Source organism: Aquila chrysaetos, chromosome Z (assembly GCF_900496995.4).
Source record: "Aquila chrysaetos chrysaetos chromosome Z, bAquChr1.4, whole genome shotgun sequence".
Taxonomy (NCBI): domain Eukaryota; kingdom Metazoa; phylum Chordata; class Aves; order Accipitriformes; family Accipitridae; genus Aquila; species Aquila chrysaetos.
The window spans coordinates 14,178,194-14,203,354 of NC_044030.1; the positions used below are offsets into that span (position 1 = coordinate 14,178,194).

Sequence of the window (25,161 nt, forward strand, 5' to 3'; positions counted from 1 at the left end):
ATATATTAATAGAAATTAATATAGGGAATTTATCAAGTTTTATTACACTCAAAATTCAGAGTTCAAAAAGTTATTATAAGTTGCTACTTAAGACTGTTGTTAGACAGATATAGTTCTAAATAAACAGTTCCTAAATCACAAAAGGAAGAATTCATCACTTTGTGATTCAGTTTTTTCATTTTCATTTTCATGTCTCTAAGTTTTGGACCTATTCAGATGAGTTATACCAATTTAACTCCACAGCAGCCCTCACAACAAGAATTTCTTTCAATGTCTTGAAATAATCAGATGAATCACTAATTTGTGATTGTTTAGTGCAGGGTTTTCCAATGAATTTTTTTTTTTACTGTTTTCATGAACTGATCTCCATTCTATGAACTTTTCTTTCTTTTTCCACTAAACTAGTTACTTCCACTTTTTAGAACTAGTTCCAAGAGTAATGATTGCTCAAGCAATTAAAATTATCAGGGGACCTGACCTTTATTTTTGTAATTGATATGATTTTTAGATTAACTAATATGTTTTCAGTTTTTTTAGATTAACTAATATGTTTTTCAGGGCTGTTAGTGTGCAGTATTCACAAAAAATATTTTTTATTCACAAAGATTGGTATTAGAGAATAGTAGTGGAATGTCCATTACACTTTGCCTCCACCAGCTTTCTTTGATCTACTAGTCTCAGACATCAGCTGTCTCTCCTACACTTTGAAATGAGCCTGAACAGAACACAGTAGTATATCCCTGGCCATGTATTCTTACCATGTACTTTTGTTCCCATCTATAATTACTTGAGACTTTGTAGTTTTGGATGTGACTGACCAGTGTAATTCTTGTAATTCTCAAGTCACCTTCACTATTGACTTTGTGAGTGTACATGGATACAGTGCTCCTTCTGTACATTTGTTGGAAGCACAATTTCCTACCATTTTTTTCTACGATGAAAGGAAATAAAATGATATAGTATCCTTTTCCATGCAAGGTATGTTGTCAGCACATGAAATACCAACACTACACAGCTTGGTGAGCTCAGGACTCTGGCCTATTGGCAGAAAAACATCTAGTTCCAGGAGGAGAGCATGTTTGTTCTGTATTTACAATCTGTTTCAGAAGCCAGTATCCATTTGGAAGCAAACTTGTTTAGGAGCGACATAAAAAATGTACTGGAAAATCATATTTTTTTCAAGTTTTTAATAGTAAATTCTAATTGATTTTGCCATATGCATGCAGAAATTCAACAAATATATGTGGTTATCCTTCATTATCAACAAAAAAACCCTACTGATACTGACCAAGGAACCTGGACTAGCATATCCTTTGCTCAGGTAAACTTCTTAAGGGCAAGGTGTGGGAGGAAAAAGGGGAGGAAACTGCACAAGGCAACATGTCATGCTTACACGGTCTAACGGGGGGTGGTTTAGGGAGTGGCTATGGTATATAACCGAGTGTTACACAGCAAATAAAAGGAGAACTCGCTTGATCCACAGTATCTGTGTTAGCCCATTTTCTCCCCAGGGCGAGTCCCTGGCAATGCGTCGTTTCTCCTAGATTGTCGCGACAGTAAAGCGCGACAGCAAGGTTTCCTGATTATTAGACTATACTTACTTGCATTCCAAGTAACATATTTCTTTGATATTGCTTATATCTTTATCTTTCCTTCCTCCATAAGAAAACTTTTTAATGTTTTCTTACTGTATTTAAAAAAAAAAAAGAAAAAGCAAATAGTGGAATACTTCTATCTTTACATCTTTTACAAGGAATACAGCCATCTGCAAGCTGAAGATATGCAGAAAGCCACAGGTAACATAATAGTACTAGTTTGAAAAATTATTTGAGAAAATTAACAAAACTGGTTCATGTCACAGGCAAATCATAATAGGGGCAAATCATAACACTTGCAGGAATGGGACAAGATCAGAAAATTTTAAAGAATAAGCAAGAAATTTTTTTAGTGCCTAATGGCACATGGAGATTTGGAACAATTTCTCACCTCAATGGCAACAACAAATATTATCTAGCAAAAATCCAAAGAGGAACTCAGACTGCTTTAAATATCAAGTATGTCTTTCCACTACAAACATCACTGAAGCCACCAGGATCTTAATACAGAGTCCCCTGAAGGTCTTTGATAAAGAGAAGCAGGATGAATTTGAATAAAGAACTACCAATTTAAATAAAATAAAATTATCAGTTTCCTAGGTGACATATTGTAGGGTTCTTTGTCCTTTGTAATAACAAGGGATTTACAATCAGTGTGGCATCTAGGTCTCAACAATATACTGCAGATAGGTCCAGGTCCTCAAGGGCAAACTATAAAACTGACCATAACATAAACACTTTGTTATCTAGGTTGTAATTATGATGATGGGTAGTGTAATAGAAACTCATTTTTCTAGTGGAAAGCCTCATTATCATTGTGTTTACCTGGACAGTGTTAAGTAGATACTGTAAAAAACTTAGGGAGCCATGGTTGAGCCAAATTCATCTCAGGAATAATTCAACATGACAAGCTATAGATTATGACTAACAAGGATTAATTTTTCACATGATGTTCTATATATCACATTATTGAAATGTGATGACATCCTATCTTCTGCCAATCTTTAAAGAAAAAAGGAAGAGTTTAAGAATATTGATACAATTACAACAGTTGATTGAAAAATAGTACAGTTTCCTAGTAATGCAGGAGATACAGTCCCAGATCATATGGCAAGCCATTCTGATCATACCAGCTGTCAATTTCTATGACTCTACTCTTATATGACTCTCATATTACTCTTATTTGTGGTTTCAGAAATAAGCAGAATTAATTTTTATACCCATTCTTTAGTTCCAAAGATCATGGAAGTTTTAATTCAGCATGTTTATGAAGAAAGAGAAAGAAAGAAAGAAAGAATGAAAGACAGACAAAAAGAAAGCAAGCAAGCAAGAAAGAAAGAAAAGAAAGAAGAACACCCCCCCGCCCCTCTAAAAAAGCAAGAAAGGTTCAAGCTGAAATTTGTGGATGATCTAACCAGTCCTCAGGGAGTTTTCTTTTTCTGATCGTACTGCTGATGCAATATTCCTGCTGTAAAGAGAACACACTGACCACACAGTTAGCATTGCAACATGTTCAGTTTGATAATTATATTGTTCCCAGGTGTGCTGGCATCCTCAGTGTATTTCTTATATTGTTCTTGTATTCACCTCCTGGAGTCTTTAATACAGTGCATTCCACTAGCCCTCTCGCACTAAGGTCCTTTTTAACAGATACTGTAAAATCTACTGCTTCTAAGAAATTCAGAAGATTGTCTGCTGATTGTGAAACACAGATGGATATGTAGCCTTTGGTCATGATTAGTAATGAAGAAAAAAAAGAAGACAGGTTTTAAAAATAACAAAGACATTTTAGCAAAGTTTATCATTTACAATAATTCTGCCGGATTCACAGGACAATATTTGAAACTATTCCAATAGAAAACACCAGTGAAGGAAGTTGTGAAACACAGTTATAAAGCCGGAGCCACAGTCTATGCTTTATCACACAAAACCATTCCCATTTGGCACTGACATATTGATTGAAAATAAAAATATTTGAATGTTTGTAATTAGGTTTGGAAATAGCAACTCCATAACGCTGCTGCTGTTTACATGGATTTGAAAGGGTGTGGCATTCATGTTCATTGACTGCTGACTGCACCCAATGTTTGCTGCAGAACACTTTCTGTGCGTAGTTTGTTCCTGAAAGCTATGCATCAAAAATGACAGGCTTGATCCTACAAAGTGTTAAAACTTTCTTATTCTGATCCAACAAAGCTGGTTAAGGACACAAAAATGGTTAAAAATTCAATGGGATTACTCAGTTGCTTTCTTGGAAGAAAAAGCAATAAAAAAAATATAGTGTCTTCTCTTTGTTGCCAAAAAAAGCACATCATCACTGAAAGCAGCTTAAATCATAGGAATATAATTATCATCTGGTGACTTTATATATATGGCATGAATTTGTTGACCTCTCTCCAATTCTCAAGGGAAAATCATTAGAAGCCATGACTGTCCATAAAAGAGGGAAAATACTAAATTTTATGACAAGAAACTCTCATATTGCTAAGGTGATGCTCTTACTATGGTATTCCAATGTAATTTTTCAGACTAGTCTATAAGAAACACACACTGGACTTCATCATAATTCATCTACTGAGTTTTAGAGAGGAACAGACTTTTTGGGTGAACCTGAGGTTGTCTGTATCTGCCTGTGTAGATACTTTTCTACATGTTTCTCAAATGCTTGACTCACTCTTACTCCTTCCTATTCCAATCTGCACACTCAGCACCTGGAGGCAAGTCATAGAATCACAGAGCCATAGACCAGCCCAGGTTGGAAGAAACCTCAAAAGATTATCTGGTCCAGCGTTTTATGGGAAAGGGAGCCTCAGTGAGATTATCTAGCAACTTTTCCAATTGCATCTTGAAAAAGTCCCATGCAACTGGGCAGTTTGGTATGCTCAGAGATTTAAACCTCACTGTTTTCCCAAATCTTGTCCTCTCTAGTGCTGAAGAGTACAACTTCAACAGTGTCACAGTACCTGGACTCACTCCATGGAGGGCACAGGAAATTATTGTTCAGCATCTGGGTCATATAAAGCTTTCTAATCTAGAAATGTATATTCTTATAATCAAGCAACTGTGGCAGCACACTTCCCCCCTGCCCCCCCCCCCCCCCCCCCCCCCCCCCCCTCCTGGCATCAGGAAACGAAACTTCTCCAGGCAGGGAGAAGGGGAAGGAAACCCTGGAGGCTGCAGGTTGAAATTTGAACTGGCCAATCGAGACGCGCCAGGTACACCGAGGTGACCCTCCTGGCCAATAGAATTAAATGACCACAGGCCAGATTCGACAGGGGTATAAACGGGGTCCCGCCGGAGGACACGCTGGAGTCAGTCCTCCTCGGAGCAGCGGGTCTGCAGTCGGGGACTCCCCCTCGGGCCGGGGCACCGCCCGAGGTAACTCCTCGAGGGAGAGAGCCCTCAGCTTTTAGGGGAGTGATACGCGCGTTTTGAGCCGTCACTTTAAATCTTGGGGATTCTTAAGTCGGCCGTGTAGTATTAATTCTCTTTACATCATTGAGCCTGTGGTTTTATAAAATGTTACCGGACTTCTAACTAACTTTTGCTGAAGAATAAACCTGAGTTTTAACACCTGTTGGATTTGGTTATGTGTGCATCTGTAACAGCAACGTATAAATATCGTGCCCAGTGTTTGCCCAAAATTTACAGGGTGATTCCTCGATGCTTTTGGTGTATTTAAACCTAATCACTGAAGAAATATTAGCTGGGTACCAAAGCAGAAAACAGCAACTTAGTTGGTAGCCTTAGACTTCAGAATTCTTCTCAGTAGAGTATGAACCACTCTTTCCTGTTCATTTGATAGTTTCTACTGATGCCAAGTAGTGGAGAGAAGTAAAAGCTACCACTTGTTTCTAGAATAGTGATGTCTATGTAGGAATGGCCTGGTATGGTTGGGTTTAGTGTAGTAAGAAAGATGAAAGAGGTCCAAGAACCTGAGTTCTCTTTGGGAGAGAAACATTAAGCAATGGAAAAAAGGACCAACTTAATATAAAGATGCTTAATGCACTTAATTCAACGCTGAAGGCCTCCTGGTTATGCCATATGTAAGATGAATGACCAAATTTGTTTTTACTAATCCAACTTTTACAAGCAATTTAAAAATGTTAGCTGTGTATATTTATAAATACCTATTTACATATATTCACATCTGTTACACAAAAATTGAAGGGACATTCAATGAAGTAGTTACTCTCAGTACCAGCTTACTAGAGAAACATATACCCGTAGCAACCAAGAAGATTTTGTGTTTAATGAAACAGCACAATTCGTTACACTTTTTACTGCAGAGCATCATTAATAAAATACCACTGCACTGGCTCTTCTGGGAACTCAAGTCTGACAGCAGTAGTTAATTGCCTTCAAGAGGACCACAAGTAGCCTTGGAGAGGCTGCAGCATTTTTTCCTCCAACTAAATGCATTAGACTGTAACAGAGTAAGGACTGAACAAAACAGGCATCATTTCCCTATTTTTCACTGACCACCTCACTGGTCACTCTTCACCAAAGATATTATCAAGTATATTGTCTGTCTTTTTTACCCTTCTGTTGTCTATCCACTTATGCCAGAAACAGAATTCAGAGATAAAGATCACGGCAACTAAAACTTATCCTGCTGAACCTCTGTGCATTGATGTGTTTATGGACAGGGAAGTACAAAATCCTAATAATCAAATCCAAAGTGAGGGGAAGCTTATTGCCCTTTAATGGATAAACAATGTAATAAAAAAGAAAGATGTACTTTAACAGCAAACACAATACACAATGAACACATTTCTTTCACAGCATATATACCCCATTTACAGAAAGGAAAGAAAATCCCACATTCAGGCTGACTTAAAATTGACATTATTTCTAAAACCAGCACAAGCAGGAGACAATATAATAGGCTTTGGTACAAAGCAATTGAGACCAGTCAGTCTCAACTGACCTAACAGCACCTTGTAAGGCATATGAACTTTTCTAGTGTAGATTCTTATTTCCAGAAACTTAAGTTAAGAAAGCAGATTCTTTTTTCCAGTTTAACTTGTTTCATGATGCTGAAATGTATCTGTGGTTTTATAAAAATAAACACTTACACAGCAGTTCTGCAGAAAAGGCCCTGGGGGGCATCAGGTTGCCAGGAGGCAGCAGTGCTCCTGGGCAGCAAAGCAGCCCCTGCACCTGGAGCTGCACTTGCACAGGCACAGCAGCAGGGCCAGGCACTGATCCTGCCCTGCTGCTCAGCACTGGTGAGACCACACGAGGAGTACAGGGTCCAGGTCTGGGCTCCTGGCACAGGACAGACTCTGATGTACAGGAGTGAGTTCAGTGGTGGGTCACCATGATGGCCAGGGCTGGAGCAAGTGGATGAGAGATCTGGGTTTCTTCAGCCTTAATAAAGAGGTTAAAGTGAGATTCTGCTGTTGGCTATAACCACCTGATGAGGAATCAGGATGTATAAGGAAGATTAAGCCAGTGTCTTCTCGGAGGTGCAGGGCAATAGGATGAGAGGTAACAAGAACAGGTTGGAATGTGTGAAATTTGGACTCAATATAATGGAAAACTTCTTTGACCACTATGAGGGTTTCCAAACACTGGAACAGGATGTCCGTGGAAGCTGTGGCATCTCCATCCTTGGAGATGCTCAAAACTTAATGAAACAAGGCCCTGAGCAACACAGTATAACTGAACCTGCTTTGAGCAGGAGGCTGGACAAGAGGAACTCCAGCAGTCCTGTCCAACCTACCTTATTCTGTAATTATATGAAATCAGTAATTAGCTGGTAGTTCCTTTTGACTGACTCAGCCCTGGGAATGTGTAAAAACCACAGCAGGGTTTTTTGGTGCTGTTCACATGAATAGCACAAATCAAAGTATAGTCTAAATATTTTTATATTCATCAAGTATCCTTCTAATAGAAAAGGATAAAATATAAAATGCTCTTGTAACGCTACTCACCTCTCACTTAGTTTTGTCTGACGTTCTTTAGTATATTTGATGCCTGTTGTAATTGCCCTCTGCATGATTCGTGTCAGTAAATATGTTTGTTGCCCTTGTCAGAGTATTATCAATTTGAACTATAGTGCGTCAAGGCAGGATAGGCATTAAAGAATAAGATTAAAATTATCAGCTGTCTACTTTTGTCTTTACATGACACTTCAGCAGGAATTAATATAACTCTTGTTTTCATTCCAACTCATAAGTTCCTTTTCTGAAAGAACAAATGGCTTGGATATTGCATGTTTGTATGGCAGGCATGGCACAAAATATGTATTACAAAAAACAATCTGTAGAATCACTGCATTCTATTGAGTGTCTTCTCAAAGTTAAAAAAAAAACAAAACAAAACAAAGACCCAAGCTGTTACAAGGTGCTTGCAAAGATGACTGACTTATTTCAGCAATACATACCTTAGGTTCTACTTCAGCAGACATTATTAGAAGACACCATTACCAGATCTCCTTCACCAATGTCACTCTAGATATGACAGGGAAAAGAAAGGCAGGTGTATATCCTATCAGCTCACAAGTAGCAATACACAGTGCTGCAGAAATTCTTTGCGTTTCAGTAGAATGTGCCATTTAATGCAGATGGAGGGAGGAAAGGAGTCAGCTGTGAGGAAGCTTCTGGGTAGCAAATGTGACTCCCATATGACTAGCCCTTCTCATTGTAGTATTTCCAAAGTAGCAAATCATTTGATATTAGTGGAATGAAAAGTCAAAGAATATAAATTGACATAATCACCAGTAAAGCCATGCCTCAACTAAATCCTTAGTTTAGTCGGTTTTATTATATCACTATATAGTATTTGTAATGGGTTTATATTTTCTGACTACTGTTTTCTAAAGGTTTCGGCTAAGATAAGTTATATCATTAAAGAACCAGACTGTTTCATTTCTCAAATACATATTTCTAAAAAAGAGAGATGGGAAGGTGACCAGCAGAACACATTAGGAACAGAAATTCTACAGTTTACTTAATTGTGTTACATCTGTTAGCTTGAAGACTGCGTAGAGCAAGAAAGGATACTCCCTTATTGATTAGCACAAATATATACCCAAAGCCCTTTGTTCTTCTGTTCTGTATTCTCCACAAGCTAAATGCCAGATTGTTCATTATATTTGTTGAGCAAAAGCATATTGCTCACAACTTGGCATTTCACAAATAAGTTTAACCTTTCTCTCCCCTCTCCCCCACTGTATCACCCTCCTACTTTTCCTGACTTAGTCTCTTAGACATCTGAAAAGGTTTACATTAACATTTTTAATGGTCTCATGAGAGAGAATGAAACTCAACCATCCATCAAAACTCTTCTTGCAGTCTTCCTGAGAAAAGAGGGCAGTGATACACAAAGAGGTCTTTTTGAGTTAACTTTATTTTCCAGATTAACACACTAAGATCGAAGAGAAAGCCCTGCTACTCTAATTACTTTACTGCAATGAAGAAATTATAGGGAATGAGAAACAAAGAATGCACACTCACAGAATTGAAACAAGCTGGCCTGATCTCTGCTAACAGTATAGTCATTGCTACTGAGAGTTCAGCACAGGACGTCCATTTTTTGGGAGGGGTTTTGCAACCTGCTTTCCTCTCTGTGCCACTACATACACACCCCACCTGTTTTTACGTCTTCATAATTGCAGTGGTAAACTACTGTGTGTTCACATCCCAAGATTAGACTTCTTAACGTGCTAGGCATTGCCAACTTTGTCTCACGTAAAACACCTAACTAATGGAACTTCCGTTTACTCCTCCTGGAAAAATTCAAATATAGAAAGTACTACTTTGTTTCTAAAAATTATTTAAGGAAACCACCAACAAAGCTCTCATTCTTTTTTTCTTTTCTTTCCTCTGAAAGCCAAGTCCCTTCATGCTTCTCGTGGTTTGATAATGCAACAAAGTCTACAAAAAATTGTCTGTGGACTGGATTTTAAAAAGAGGAATGCACGTTAAAAACTTTGTTATAAAATCAAAACAAGAGAAAAACACCCAGAAGTCACAAAGCTTACTCTGGAAAGTCTTAAAAGCTGAACTTTCTCCTCTAAATATTAAAATATTCTTTTAGAAAAATTCTGTAAATGTAACCTACAGGGTGTTTTCTTTTTGTTCATCTTAACTGGGAAAAAAGAAAGAAAACAACAAACACCAGAATTGTCAGCCACAGCTTCTTTGGGTACAAGCATTGTGTTTCATTGACCTTAACACCAATTTATAACACCTATAGATTGAAGTTTCTACCATTTCATTAATTTTGGTGGTATTCCCAAGCACTCACTCACTTCTAAGCGTTGCTCAGAGAATAAACAACCCTGTTATTAAGCACTGACATTATGATGTGAAGAACTCAGACTGAATGATAGATTTAAAATTACAGGGTTTACACTTCATAAATTCTCACTATTTTGTATATGCATGATTCCCTTCATCTAAAAGATGGTTCTAAAAATATTCACTGAAGAGTATGCATAAGCACTACATTTTTAGAAGTCATGCATTCACAAAATTAAATATCTTCATTCTTCAAATGAAGAAGATGACACTATGTAGTGATACAAAGGAAGAAGAAATTAGTAAGATGAAATTCTAAGTTCAGACAGGAGAAACAAGCCAATAAAAGGAAATGCAAAGCCCTGCACATGGGGAGGAATAACCCCATGCACCTGTACACGAGGGGTCCTGGTAGACAAATTGACCGTGAGCCATGCTTGCAGCAAGGCAGGCTAAAGAAACTGCCTGGACTGCATTAGGAATAGTGTTGAGGGAGGTGATTATTCCCCTCTGCTAAACCCTGGGTTCAGCTCTGGCTTCCCCAGTACAAGAAAGATGTGAATTTACTGGAGTGAGTCCAGCAGAAGCCTACAAAGAAGATGAAAGGGCTGGAGCATCTGTCATATGAGAAGAGCCTGAGAGACATGAGACTGTTAATCCTGGACAAGAGAAGGCTCAGGGGGATCTTACCTGTGTATAAATAACTGAACGGGGTGATTGAAGAGGCAACCAGACTTCCACAGTGGTGTCCACTGATGGGACAAGAGATAATAAGCACAAATTAAAACACATGAAGTTTCATTTGTACGCAAGAAAATTGTTTTCTACTGTGAGGGTGTCTGAACACAGGAACCCATTGCCCAGAGAGGCTGTGGAGTCTCCATCCCTGGAGACTGCAAAACTTTACAGGACATGCTACTGGGCAACACGTACCAGATGGCCCTGCTTTGAGCTGGGGTCTTGGACCAGATCATGTCAAGAGGTTTCACCAAACCCAGTCTTTCTGTGATTTTGTGAAGACATATTCTCCTCCCTGGGGCGAATATATCAACAGGGTAGGTAACATTATTCTTCTTCCATTATATTTTTGAAGGTGATAGCAAATCTAGAGACATGAATAATCTTTTTCCTTTTTCACTTTACAAATCTGTCCAAAATCTTAAATCAATATGGTTTCAATATTTCAGTTCAAAGACACTGATTTATACTGATCTGGAATTTAAATAATCTGTAAATTTTGGCCTTTATGTAGATCTGGAGACTGTTTCTGGATTACTTTTTTGCCTTCTAGCTACAATCCATTATCTTCAGGATCACACTATGTGGTATCCAGTCAATAACATTTTATACATATCATTATAAGAAAAAAAAATAAATATTTGTTTACTGTTTTAAGTGTGGCAGAAGTTACCAGTGCTGTGTAGATATCTGGCAGGGAGAGGCAAGTGAATAGGAGAAAAGGTAATCTTATTTTCACAGAAAAATGTATGTTGAGGAGACCTCTGGATGTAATTAGTTCAATCTTCTGCTTAAAAATTTCAGATTAGATCAGGTTGTTCAAAGCTTTGTCCAGACAGGTTTTGAAGACCTCCAGGTGTACAGGTTTCATCCTTGCCAGGCAAGAAAGGAAGAGGCATCAAATTTATCTCTATCACTAGGCTCTAAACTCAATAATGAATTTTATTTGGACATAAAAATTGGCAATAATTTTCCTTTTTAGCCACAGCCTTTACAATTTTCTCTCGCAGGTTCTGCAAATTAGTCTTCTGTTGAATTGCGGAAGCATTGAACTCTCACAAATATATTCATCTAGGCAAGTCTATCTTCCTTAAAGACATAAATGCTATACAGAAAAGAAATGCAAAATATTTAACCAGATCATTTCACAGCATGGAGAAATTTTACTATACAGCTTTCTACTTCATCATATGATTAAAATGACACATATGTGTATTATACATTATATACCCATACTCTACTATGTATGTCACAAAAGCACTTTAGAAGTTTGTTGGTTTGACATATATAGAAAGATAACATAATACTGTCTTGAAAATGAACTAGAGATACCATATATTTTATATTTAGCTAATTCAGAATTTTAGATGTGGCTGTAGTAAGGCTTAAAGATTAAAGCTGAAAACTTTACAACTAGAAATTTTCTAGATAGTCAGAAATCTGGATGCAAGCTCTTCACCAGTTAGACAATTGATCTCTACTATTTATAGAAAAATGCATTTCATATGTTTTAACAATGAGTTATATTCTGGACCAAACCTCAAATCAGGTCATGTTTTTTAGCCTGGCAGTCAAAAGTTACCTTGAAAAGCTATACCATACATTTCTAATTTCTCAAATTGATAAAAGAAGTCAATGTTTGTTATCAGAATCTAACAAATAATATTTATACACCGTGTTTGACAGAAAGCTTTAAACACAGATTGTTTCTTGAACAGTGTAAGAATTGAGTTTAAGATTTTTTTAGCTTGATTGAAAAGGGCTCAGAAATGATGTAACTTATCCTTCTATCTCCAGGAATTACAATCATTGAGCACCTATGAATTATATGAAAAAAAAAACCCAAACAACTTTCCTTTTCTTTTGATGCTATTTTGCTTTGCTAGGAGTTTTTCTCCTTTCCTTTTTGTTTTCACTTTCCTGTTTCATCTTCCCTATCTTCATCCTAAAGATGCTTCTTTTGAATATTACATATAGTTACACAAGTACATATAGTTACACAAGTCCTAAAATAAATTTATCATTTCTTCATTAACAATTTCTTTTTATGTCTTAAAACAAAAAAACCAAATTCTAAACAAAACCAGAAACAATGTAAATTTATGTTGAATATTATGCAGAAGAGGGCAAAAATGGAAGAATTTACACTGGATTCCTTTTATACTGAGTTATTCTATTCTACATAGCTAAAATGCAATTCAGTGGATTTATAGTCAAGAAATGGGTATTTTTATTTTTGGGGAGCCTAACGTGACATGAGATTGAAAAGGTCATACACAGAATTAAAGAGCTCTGAAAATGCCCAAGGTATATCATCTAGAAAGATAAATATGACTGATCACACCAGAAGACTTTTCTATAATTTTAATTAAGACTTCCCAGTTCATAGTTACAAACAGCTCTTGTTTACCATCAGCCTTTACTATCAGTATAAATTGGTGTTGGGAAGATAAAAGTTCCAGATTGTGACGTATGATAACTGTAAGATTAGAACTAAGGGACTTTCAGAAAATTCTAAGACAGCAAATTTGAAACAAATAAAAGTGTGTTTTTTCTGACACACAGTAAAAAATTAATTAATTTCTTAATGTACCACTGAAAATAGCAAATTAAGTAAGCCTGTAAAAGGAATTGGGCAGTTTGAAGCTAACACTGTTGAATTGAGACTGTATGTGCTAAAGTAGACTTTAATTTAGACTTAATACCAAAATCCGGGTAACTCTTAATCGAAAGATTATACAGATAGGTAGTGCGTAGTGGGGTGATATAGAAAAAAGACAGATAATGTCATAGCAGTTGAATGTGAGGTGTCTTTTCCTAAACCTGTCTCTGCCAACCACAGGCCTTACTGGTGGAGACACAAGTCTAACACAATACTGCAATCCACTCGCTCTCAGTTACCTTAAAACTGATATGAAATGCTGCTAGTGACTTTGTTCTGAGAACAAATGTAATCATCCCTTTTTATCTTTTTTTTAAAGTACCTTTTTAAAAAAAAATAATAAAACACCAGCAACTTGTCAGTGAGACAAGCATTAATATACAAGCTAGTTCTTAATAAAAAATCGAGATATTTTCCCTAGCTGAGTCTAGAAAAGTCGTCTTATAGCTGTTTGCTTTGGGAAAGACAATCTGATCTATGCAGAAAAGTTAAAACAAATGGATTTGACTTCCACTGTACTCCACAAATACTTTATTTGAGTTGTATCCATTGTTAATGAGTGCATTTTTCACATATCAACTTAAAAAACCCTAAAAAATCTTTCAATTATGTTTGTATATTGTGTCCTCCTGGATATTCCCAGGAGAAACACTTCCTATTGCAGATGGGGCAAAGTAAACATTATAGAAACCACCATGTTGAAGAGGACAGATTTGAGGAGCAAATGTTGCATTTTCACTAGCTCAGCAAAGAAATTATTCTATTTAAAGAACAAGAGACCCCTTTCTGCAGAAGCTTAAGTTTTTTACTTTTTTTTTAAGTTAAATATGACAATTAGGCATAAGCATCACATTCCATTATGTAATCTGTTTGCAGTGATGTGGCAAACTACCTTCTGTCTGTACTGACATGCACTCTGGCTGGAAATCCATTAAAGCCCATAGCAGTGCTGCCAGGTAACAGCGGCAAATAGGGTTGGTAGCAAGGGTTCTGTTGGTATCAATAGCAACTGTTTTCCATGCTATATCTTTATTATCTCAATTGAATAAATTAATATCAGCTTCAACAGATATAGAAGAAGGTCAATATAGCTGACACAGTTTGATACGCTAGCCAAGCTGCAATAGAATTTTGACACACTCATACTTGTTTTTAATAAAGTATATTGGCTTGGGAAGACACTTTGCTTCAAAGAGACCATTTAAATAAAAGTTTAGATGGATGTTTGGTGTATTCATTCTACATAAGATATCCATTGCATGCTAATAATAATCTCAAAACCCAAACCAGCACTTGCTTATTGTCTGCCATTGCATTGTCTAAACTTCAATATTTACCATACTCAAACATCCTTCTTAGTGTAAATTACTACATCCTGGGAGATTTCCAGCACCAGTGCATTCTACCACCTTTTTAGCATGGGTGACTACATTTAGATTTATTGAGGTTGGACTGAACACGTGTGGAAGTGGTCATACTTATTAGGCATGGTCTCCCATTTGATTTCAGAGTACATAGTTTCAACTTTGTGCATTGCTTTTGAGATTCCTGAGGTTATATTTCTTCTGTAGCTGAGCTTGTACAATAGAATCATAGAATCGTAGAACATCTCCAGTTGGAAGGGATCCATGAGGATCCTTGAGTCCAATTCCCTGCTCCTCTCAGCACTACCTAAAACTAAACCATATGACTAAGAGCATTGTCCAGATGCTCCTTGAACAGGCTTGGTGCCGTGACAAATTACCTGGGGAGCCTGTTCCAGTGACCTACCACCCTTTCAGTGAAGAACCTTTTCCTAATGTCCAGTCTGAAGTTCCCCTGATGCAGCTTCATTCCATCTCCTCGTGTCCTATCGCTGGTCACCAGAGAGAGGAGATCAGCACCTCCCTCTCCACTACCCTCCTTGAGGAAGTTGTAGACTGTGATGAGGTCACCCCTCGGCCTTCTCCAAGCTGAACAAACCAAGTGACTTCAGCCACTCCTTTTAAGTGTTGCCCTCGAGGCCTTTCACCATCTTGGTTGCCCTCCTTTGGACACACTCATAATTTGATGTCTATCTTATATTGAGGTGCCCCAAATTGCACAGAGGACTCAAGGTGGGGCTGCACCAGTGCAGTACAAAGTGGGACAATCACCTCCCTTGACCGGCTAGCTATGCTGTGCTTGATGCACCACAGGTCACTGTTGGCCCTTTTGACTGCCAGGACACACTGTTGACTCATATTCAACTTTCCATCAACATAAAACCCCAGCTCTCTTTCCATGGGGCTGCCCTCCAGCCTCTCGTTCCCCAGTTTGTATGTATAACCAGGATTACCCCATCCCAGGTGCAGAATCCAGCACTTGTTCTTGTTAAATTTCATATGGTTGGTGATTGCCAAGATCTCCAACCTACCCAGATCTCTCTGTAAGGCCTCTCTACCCTTGAGGGAGTCCACAGCTCCTCCTAATTTAGTATCATTGGCAAACTTACTTAATGTACATTTGATTCCTGTATCCAGATTTTTTATAAAAACATTAAGGAGCACTGGCCCTAAAACTGAGCCCTGGGGAACCCTACTGGTGATTGGCCGCCAGCCTGATGTAGCCCCATTTACTGTAACGTTTTGAGCCCAACCTGTCAGCCAGTTGCTCACCTGACACATTATGGACTTTTCTAGTTGTGTGCTGGTCATTTTGTCCAGAAGGATACTGCGAGAGACAGTATCAAAAGCTTTGCTAAAATCCCAAAACACCACATCTACTGGCTTCTCTTAGTCAACTAGATGGGTGACCTTGTCATAGAAGAAAATTAAGTTAGTTAAGCAGGATTTTCCCCTCATGAATCCCTTCTGGTTATGGCCAGATATATAGGCAGTATAAGAATACTTCCTATTTTATTCCATGCAAGACTCCTTATGCCAGAGGTATAGAGTATCAAAGAATATCATCATCCCAACATTTGCCAATGGGTAATTTACCTTTCTTATACTGAAAATACCCTATGATTCTTTGTAATAGAGACTGTATTATATGAGACGACAATACAATGAGTTAAATAACAAATATTTAAAAAAAAAAAAAAAGGCTGTGGACTGAATCCTATCTATGAACTAGATCTAATACATGTACTTTCTTGTGTATGACCAGAAGTGAAAATGGATCTTTCCTTGCTGTTTTAAAGGAAATCATAAATAGTAAATTCCACTAAATTCCCAAAATCTGCTGGAAAAAAAACCCAAACAACCTTCTTGGATTTCCTGTTCCCCACTTACAATGCTCTAGGACATCTGCAAACATGCCTGATGCTCAGTTAACACTCTCCAAGATCCGTGTAACTCTTTCTAGTTAAAAGAACTTCTCACTTGTCTTCCACACATATACCATCTTTGCAAGACTCATGCAAGACCTCAGGGTTGGTGCACAGTTCATGTCTTCTGAGTCACCCCAGAGCACTGGGAACATTTGAACACAAGTTTTGTCTCTCATCTCAAGAGTATCTAATAGAAAATCCACTATGTAAAATTATGTTAAACAATCTTTTCTGACTCTAGATTTTACATCATTCTTTCTGTTGTCAGATGTTACCTTTTCAGTAACCATCAATTCTGGCTCATGTGAACTTGCCTTTATAATCATCACAGAACTGTCAGTAAAGGCTCAAAAACTTAATTTGGGTTAGGGTTTTTTGTTTGTTTGTTTAAGAGAGAAAGCATATATGAACTAATATTTTATTCTGTCACAGAATATGAGTGTACCAAATATGTGTTTTATGAAGTTCAGGGAAACAAGTGAACCCAGAATAAATACACTGTGATTAACACAGTTTATGTATAATTCTCCATGCTGCACTAGAGGCAAACACAGATTCTAGATTCTTAGGGTAAAGGATACTGAAAAGAGTGACCAAAAATGGTAGGCTGCAGAAGGCTGCTGGATTACATGAAATCAGCTCCCCCTTTTTTACTGCGGAGTAAGTCCTGCCCTAGCCAAGATTACAAATTAGAGGAGATTTCCCAAGCATATTGTAAAATGAACAGGGAACAATGGAAAAAGGGGCAAGTCAGCAGTGACATACCTAAACAGCAGAACAGATACATGGAAAAGGAGAAAATGAAGAAATAAAGAAGAAAGTAAGGGCCATACATCTATCATTGTTACTTAGGAGGCAGATATGGATATAACTAACATATGGATTTTGCATCATTTTAACTGATAAGAAAACACTGGAATATGGAAAGTTGATCCTGAATTGGCAAAAGGGACCTAAAAAATTCGAAACCTTAGACCACCTGTTACAATTTTCTTGAATTCAGGAGACTCTTCAACGTATTTTTTTTAAAAAAAGCTCTTCTTGCCATCATCTCTGCTTCTACATGTGACTTTGAAGTGTAATTCAGCTTCTTCTATGGAAGAGGTGAGAGATGCAAATTATGGTAAAATAGTCTGAGTCCAGGCTGTACTTCAAATATGGTTTGCATGATTCAAAGGATGCCAATGCTTGCTGTTACCAGAAACTGGACGTAATTGGTATGCAAAAGACATTAAATAGTCAAGATGTTTCAGTTCCTTAAAACATTATATACACATTTTCAGTACTAGCACAGCAGCAGAGTCAGATTGCCAAGCTGGTTTACCAGTCCCAGGTTTCTTATATCTGTTTCAGAGCTGGCTACAGCGAATCTAGGATAAAGGAAACTTATGTTTGTCTGCTCACAGATCCTACAAATCTAGAGGCTGTATTCAAAGAAATACATGCCATGACTGTCTTATTTCAGTAAAGATGATAAACACAAAATTTGGTATTTCAAGTATTATCACGACTTTGTCTAGCTTTGAAAAGCTAAAATGTCCGTGAGCATCACAATTGAATCACTTTGGGTTTTTTTGCACTTCACAACAACCAGGCTGTCAAATTCGGTGTACAAAGAGGAGGATAGTATGTCAAAACTACAATTTTTATGGCATATTTTAGCAATTTATCAACTTTCAAATAACTTAAGAGGATTTCATAGGCTATACCTGTGGGGCAACGAGACTGTACTGAAATAATAACTGTTACTAATTGCAAAGTTTCAGACATAAATAATGTCTATTGGTCTCTGATGCATAAAAGTGCTCACTATTTGTTTAAATGTAAACCTGCAATCAAGCCTGCAGATGTTAATGGGAACATTTGCATGCATAAAGCTAATCTGCTGTTAAATTACCTAGTTGAGTCAGCATTTGGTGCTGAAATTCCACCAGGATTCACAGCCTGTAAACAATATATGGCTTATTGCATATATTCAGGATAGATAGTTTTTTTCATGCAGTTCTTTCAGAAACTGGTCAGAAATACTCCCGGATCAAGTATCTACTGGCAGGTATAGTAACTGACACTTAAAGAAACACCAACATTCAAGGTGACTGAAAGATGTCAACACAGCTGGTGTGTGGAGAAACATCTGTTCTCTGAGCATCTATCAGCATCTTGGTATGATCTGCCTACCCCACACCTGCAAGAAAGCCTACATAATCAATAGATTATAATTCAGCTGCAGAACATACCATGTATGCTCTGGAAAGAATACAGAAAGCTCCATTAGACAGTGAAAACACCACACTTAAAATTTGTTTTCCTTTGTCGTTTAGGCAAAGGGAACACAGAAAGGTCTCTGTCCTTGCCAAGCACTATCCTTCAGGGTTTAAAACACGAAAACAGTCTGCACTGGCTGCTGCGAGCTTTCTTCATGGGATCAGGCTGTCTTTGCTGTTTTCAAGCCTCAAACTGCTTGATTGATAAAGTCATCAAGACAGAGAATGTTGCATCAGACAATTCTCTGAAACCATGTGTTCTTCCAATTTACATACAGGTGACAATTTAACAGTGAATATTAAAAAGGTCAAATCATTGATTTTAAGGGGGGAATTAGGAAAAAGTATAGGCCCTCTGCACATACAATTTTTAATTTGTCTAGCTGGTTTGCAATGATTTATGCTACACTCAACATAGAAATATTTTTTCCAGCAATTCTTTTTTTCTCTAGTTCACCATTTAAGCTTCAGTGAGATCTCATTCCTACTACTGACCCTTTCCTTAAGCCTTCACTTTTTCTTTCATCATGACAACTTTCCTGTGATAAGGGTTTCTCATTTTTTCTTCTACTATTTGCATTGTCCTCTTTTTCTACAAAGTACAGCTCCCTTTGTGTCCAAAACATGAGGCATAACTCTATGTCTTTTATTCAAAACCCCAAATGTACTGGAGAGTGGGAAGCTAACTGTCCCCAGAAAAGTTCTTACTTCTTCCAGACTGTTACAAGTCCTTATATTATCAGGCTATTTTACATGATGTGATAATTTCCAGGTATTGTATGGCCAGGGAGCTTGCCAGATTTCCAGTACTGGTCCACCACAGCTTTCTACCTTAACTAGGAGGTGGAAATCCTGCATACTTACAACTTGCCAGCTTTTCTGCCATGATGGCAAGGAGGAAATGCTGGAAGCAATGCTGACTACAGTTAAGAACAGTTTTCTTTATTTTGCAAACTTTATCGATCAGATACCAAATCTCCTGTCAATGTTGGTGACTTTCATTTACTCCCTACAGAGATAAAATCTGAACTCCTCATTTGGATTATTTAAGTTGCTATGTCTCATTACTAGTCCCTCTTAGTGATTTGGCTGCCTTCTTAGTAACATGCATTGCCAAGCAAATCTGCTTTACAAAGCCAAAGAGAACTCAGGCTTTTTTCTACTAGAGATAAAGAAAACCAAAATTAGCAGCATTAATTTTAAAGATATTTTAAAGTTCAAAGAAAGGTATCATTTTTGCTTGGAATAATAGAAGTGCTTTCTTTCTCTTGCCCTACTAGGAATGAATAGTACTGTAGTTACATGGCAGGTAAGCTTTACTGTTGCTTTATGAAAAGACATACATTATATTGGGAATCTTTTCTTTGCCTGTTGCATATGATCACAACATTGTCTGTTGAAAAAGGCTGAAATGGTTTCTACAGACTTTTCATGGGAGTTTTCTTTCTGCTTACATGAGTGTGAGATTGGCACCTACCAATTTACTGACAAGTGCCTATTAATTTGCATCCCATAGCATTGAGTGTGAAATCACAGAATAAAATTGTTGCTAGTGTAGGATGCAAATAAGGGGTATGAAAACATTTCTATTTTAGGAAGACTTAATTTCAAGTCAAGGTTAAAAAAAAGTAAATGATCTTCATTTATCACCATGTCTACCAAAAGCCTGTTTTTTCCTATTAGACTGTAATTGTTTTTCTATGTATGCAAAATTTTAATTTTAAGAAGGGTGGGTTTTCTCAATGTTTTCATAAATGCACTCTCTGCAGTATTCCGAGGTTCAGAAAGAGAAAAGAAAGTCTCTCTCAGTCTTTTACCAAATTTACCGTTCTGTATCTTATGTATGTGCATGTTGGACATTTAGTCCAGTAAGTAATTGATCTCAATATAAAATTTTTGCTTAAACTTGACATACAACAGATCTTCAGAGCAACAATTTTTTTTTTTTTTTTTTTTGTGATGGACTAAAAAAAATTTTAAAAAGTTGTGAAAAATGCATCTATATTTCATAATGGTTTAAAAATGAACCACCTTCACAGCTGGAAACATTGATTCAGTGCTGAAAAAAACATTTGAGTCAAATAAAACCACAAAAATAATGTCAAATGTTTCTATGGTAGGACTACATTATCTTACATTAGGCTAAATCTGATCACTGGTACAGTTCCTTAAAAGTTTTTAGAAAGTCTAAATGACTTAACAAAAAACTCTTCTGCTATTTTCAGCATCAATATTTCAGTGTACTTTAAAAAAGCAATTCAATATTTGTGAATAAAGAAAAGTACCAGTAAGCTGAAAAAAAAAAAGACCTTTTAGTTATATTTTGTTAAATTTAAGATTTTATAACCTTTTCAGGAGCATGCCTAATCTTACCTCAGTGTTCATAATAGTTTATTAGATGGATACAGTCCATCTACAGTATTATATGGAATGTGAGGAGACTTTATACATGAAAAAGATTATTTATAGGTGTGACTTTTGTTATGGGTGGTGGTGTCATGGCTTCACTAATAATATAAACATAGAACAAATTAAAATTTTTCCTTTAATAGACTCCTGAGCCTACAGATTCTTCTAGCAGCGTCTAAAGCTCTTCAGGGATATCTCAGCTAGCAGCACATTGAAAATTACAGACCAAGTAATATTAAATATGAAGATATTAATAATGAAATAATGAAAAAAAATGCAGGAAAACTACAAAATATGGACAAGGGTTGTGGCTAAAAAACTGGTCTCACTTCAGTTAATGAGAGTTTAGCATTTGCCTTCCAATGGGGAAACTGATGCTCACATTTTGTGGGCGATACTCAAAATCAAACAGGGCATTGCAAGTTGTGGGAAGGAGTATCCTGAAAGTCAGGAGTAATAGTCTCTGTGATAAAACAGGATTGTTTTTATTTTTCTTTCAGTTAAAGCTTTGAAGTGACTTTCATGTTAATAACTTCTTATGTCATGCCTATTTCTACCTTTTTTTTTCTTGCAATTTTCACATGACATTTCTGGAAGTTTTTAAAATAATTATAATTTTTCTTCAGTTCAGATTCAGAAGTGTATAACCTTCTTCAGTCTAACTGATCAAATGACCTTTACTTTCCCAAGGAATACTTTCACAGATTGTTCTGAACTTCTGAAATCAGTCTTGCCTCTACAAAAAACTGGGAGGTAACAAGTGCTTTAAAAAGAAGTAAACCAAGAGAAATGTCAAGTACTAAAATCCATTTTTTTTTTCCTATAGACAGACTTTTCAAGGTCATATTTTAATTGCTCACCATTTTTATTTGTTCACTGTGTGAAATATCACGAAGTATGAAGTAGAACAGAAAACAAAAGAAACAAAAACATAACTCAAGTTTTCAGTTATGTTCCGTCTGTTGCAGAAACATACTTCTACCTACCAAGGTGTTCACTAGTTCTGAGAAAATCTAAAAAAGCAACACCAAATAGCAAGTTTCCAAGTAGCTATTAAATTCAAAACTTCTAATTAATAGCATATTAAAAAAGTCCAGAAATAAAATTACTCAAGTAACTCAAATTTACCTAATATAACATAACATTGCCCTAAAACCCTCTGATATTTCTTTTATTCCACTTTGCAAAGTGCATCAGTCTATTATATCACCATTTTTAACCAAATTACCTCAAGTCTTAATTATCTTTTTTTGCTGTTTTTTTTTTGTTTTGGTTTGGGTTTTTTGGTTGTTGTTTTGTTTTGTTTGTCATATCCATACTGAGATGAATACTGCATAAATGTATCTTTGAATCATACCACATCTAAATTTTTGTCACTTGTTTGTAACTGTGATCAATCTGTAATGCTTGAAAGTTGTTATTACTCAATAGCTGTGGATTGATTATCTGATAGCTTATAGTCCATGTGCCATGGAATATGGGTCATTCACACTACAGATATCATATAATACAGATATTATATTTTATTATATACTTTGGGAAGACAGCATTATTCAAGGACAAAACAGATAGATAAAAGAAATATTTCTTCATTATAATTAGGTGCAGAAAAAATTATTACATTAATTTATTCTCAAGACATATATCTTGTTTCAGATCTGGGAACTCTAACCTCTATCCACCACCCCCAAGGGAAAAAAAAAAAAAAGTTCAGAACAGAAGATGAATTTTTAGGGCTAGCAAGCTGATATTTTTCACAGACATTAAAGAGAAAACTAGACTGACCCGTCACAACCCACAATTTCCATAAGATGTTATATATAAATTACAAATAAAGGCCAGTGAGGACAGCATTTTTTCAACTTCTCATTATTTTTAGATTAACCAGACATCTTCTTAATGTAATGATTCCTAAGTAAGTGATGAACAAAACTACACATTTTTTTCAACTATTCTTTTTGTTTAAGACATTCCATGATTCAGGGGAGAGAACTACAAGAGAGTTGTCAAGTACACATCACAGACAATTTTGAATCTGTAATTCTGATGCAACAGGAAGGCTCTGAAATGCAGAAGAGCCAGAAGCCTGCATTCAAACCCAAACAAAACCCTATAGAATTACCAAACAGTGTGCAATTCACAGATTTAGAAGGAAAAAATTCAGAAACCTTGCACAATTTTTTTCTTGTGCAAGAAAGTCTTAAAGATTCCTCCCACAGTTTAGCATGTATTTTACTCACTTTTGCAAGATCTTGAAATAATTTACTTCTGAAATTCTGACCTGCTTTCAAGGACCAAAAATTCATGGATTAGACTAATACTTGAACATCTACTAACATTATAGCATTTGAAAGAAGAGTTTATACAAAGGTTAGTGAAATTAAAAAAAAGATTCCATGTAGACAAACTAAGCAATTTCTGGAATTAAAGAGAACTTGACAATAAACCTTTTGGTCACAGGTTTTGCTTGCTTTATAGTAATTAAAAAAAAAAAAAGAGAGAGAGAAAAAAGTAAAATGGCCTCACTTCTGTATTGCCATTGTTTCTTTCAGTCTTATTTTCTGTAGTTCTGGGATGCTTCAGGAATGATTATCAAAATGAAGACCCTGTGGGGGCATTCATGTTGTGAATGTTAAGTCTAGCAAACAAGGTTTACTACAGCAGTGTATAAGAAATAAGAATTAAAACAACTGTGTCCTGTAATATAATCCTGTTTGCTACCTGTATAACGTCACACAGAAGAAAAACAACTATTTATAAATGTGACAAAAATTAAGCTGTTCCATTAGGCTGTGGTGCAATGTAAGTTTTATGCAGAAGTTAAACCTAGGCTGCATAAAGGAATGGAAAAAATAGTGATGAAAGAGAGATTTCAAATCCTCCTAGTTTCAGCATCAGGAGTTTGCTGACACAAAATAAGGAAACCTTAAATATTTGTGTGTTGAATGGCAAGTATTCCATAGTTATAATATTTCATATTACATGTTTTAAATGAAAAAAAAATTATAAATATTATGTTTCACATAAATGTTAATTTTTACTAAGGACAGTAAATCTGAGAACATGGCTCTGATTCAGTTTCATCAAAACAGGCACAACCAGTTGTGCAGCAGAAACAGGACATGAGGAAAATAACAGTGATGTCAAATCTGGAGCCACAGTGTTCTCAGACCACACCAGGAAAGCAGAGTAGAAATATGCAACGAACATGGCAATGGACTTTTTTTTCATAAACCATCTGACATCTTATGTGTGGTACTATTTATGAAGGAGCTATATATCAAAATTTAAACTACGAATTAAAGATGTGAAGAGATGACAAGCAAAAAATAAAGATGTGTATACATGTTTGACTCTCATTTGGTATATATTACTACATCTCCATTCATCTCCTTGAAGCAATGCTGATGTAATTAAAACAGCTGATGACAGTGAAGAACACTAGTAAACTCTTCTATAAAATTACAATGCAAGGTGCTGCAGTTTTTCATTTTCCACATTAAAACACATGTATAATCAGTACACTAACTGAATGCTAACTGTTTCACAGTTGGAATTCAGAAAGAAGACCACATGAAAATAAAAGACACCTGAACTGAGCCTTCCAGTTAAAGTTGCCTTTTGTAAAAAGACTCGTCTAAAAGTTTGTATTGTGTTACCAAAAAAAAAAAAAAGAAAAAAAGAAAAAAAGCGCCCTCATTTCAACATGGCAATCTTAAAGCCCATGGCCATTCAAGTACTACAATGGGAAAGTTTGATACCTCTCCTCCACGAGTGTCTCATTGTATTTTGTATCAGAAGACAAAGTGGACTGTCTCCACTAGATAGGTTTACACTGTCCATCATTTAAACTACCAGCAAAAGAAATTAATGTTACTATTAAGTGTCAACAAGAAAAGATCAGAAGTGAGACCAATTCTCTTATTCTACTTCATCTACCCTGACTTGACTG

General features: G+C 36.3%; 1 protein-coding gene across 6 annotated transcripts in view; it reads right to left on the reverse strand.

Annotated features, from left to right (window-relative positions):
• LINGO2 (leucine rich repeat and Ig domain containing 2) overlaps positions 1–25,161 on the reverse strand; it is a 565,281-nt gene that overhangs the window by 213,241 nt on the left and 326,879 nt on the right. The window contains exon 1 of one of the 6 annotated variants that reach the window (XM_030004183.1): positions 10,535–10,572. The exons of the other annotated variants lie outside the window; for them this stretch is intronic. The gene's annotated coding sequence lies outside the window, so the exon portion shown is untranslated. Of the gene's footprint in view, positions 1–10,534; positions 10,573–25,161 lie in introns of those variants that run through there. 6 annotated transcript variants of the gene reach the window in all.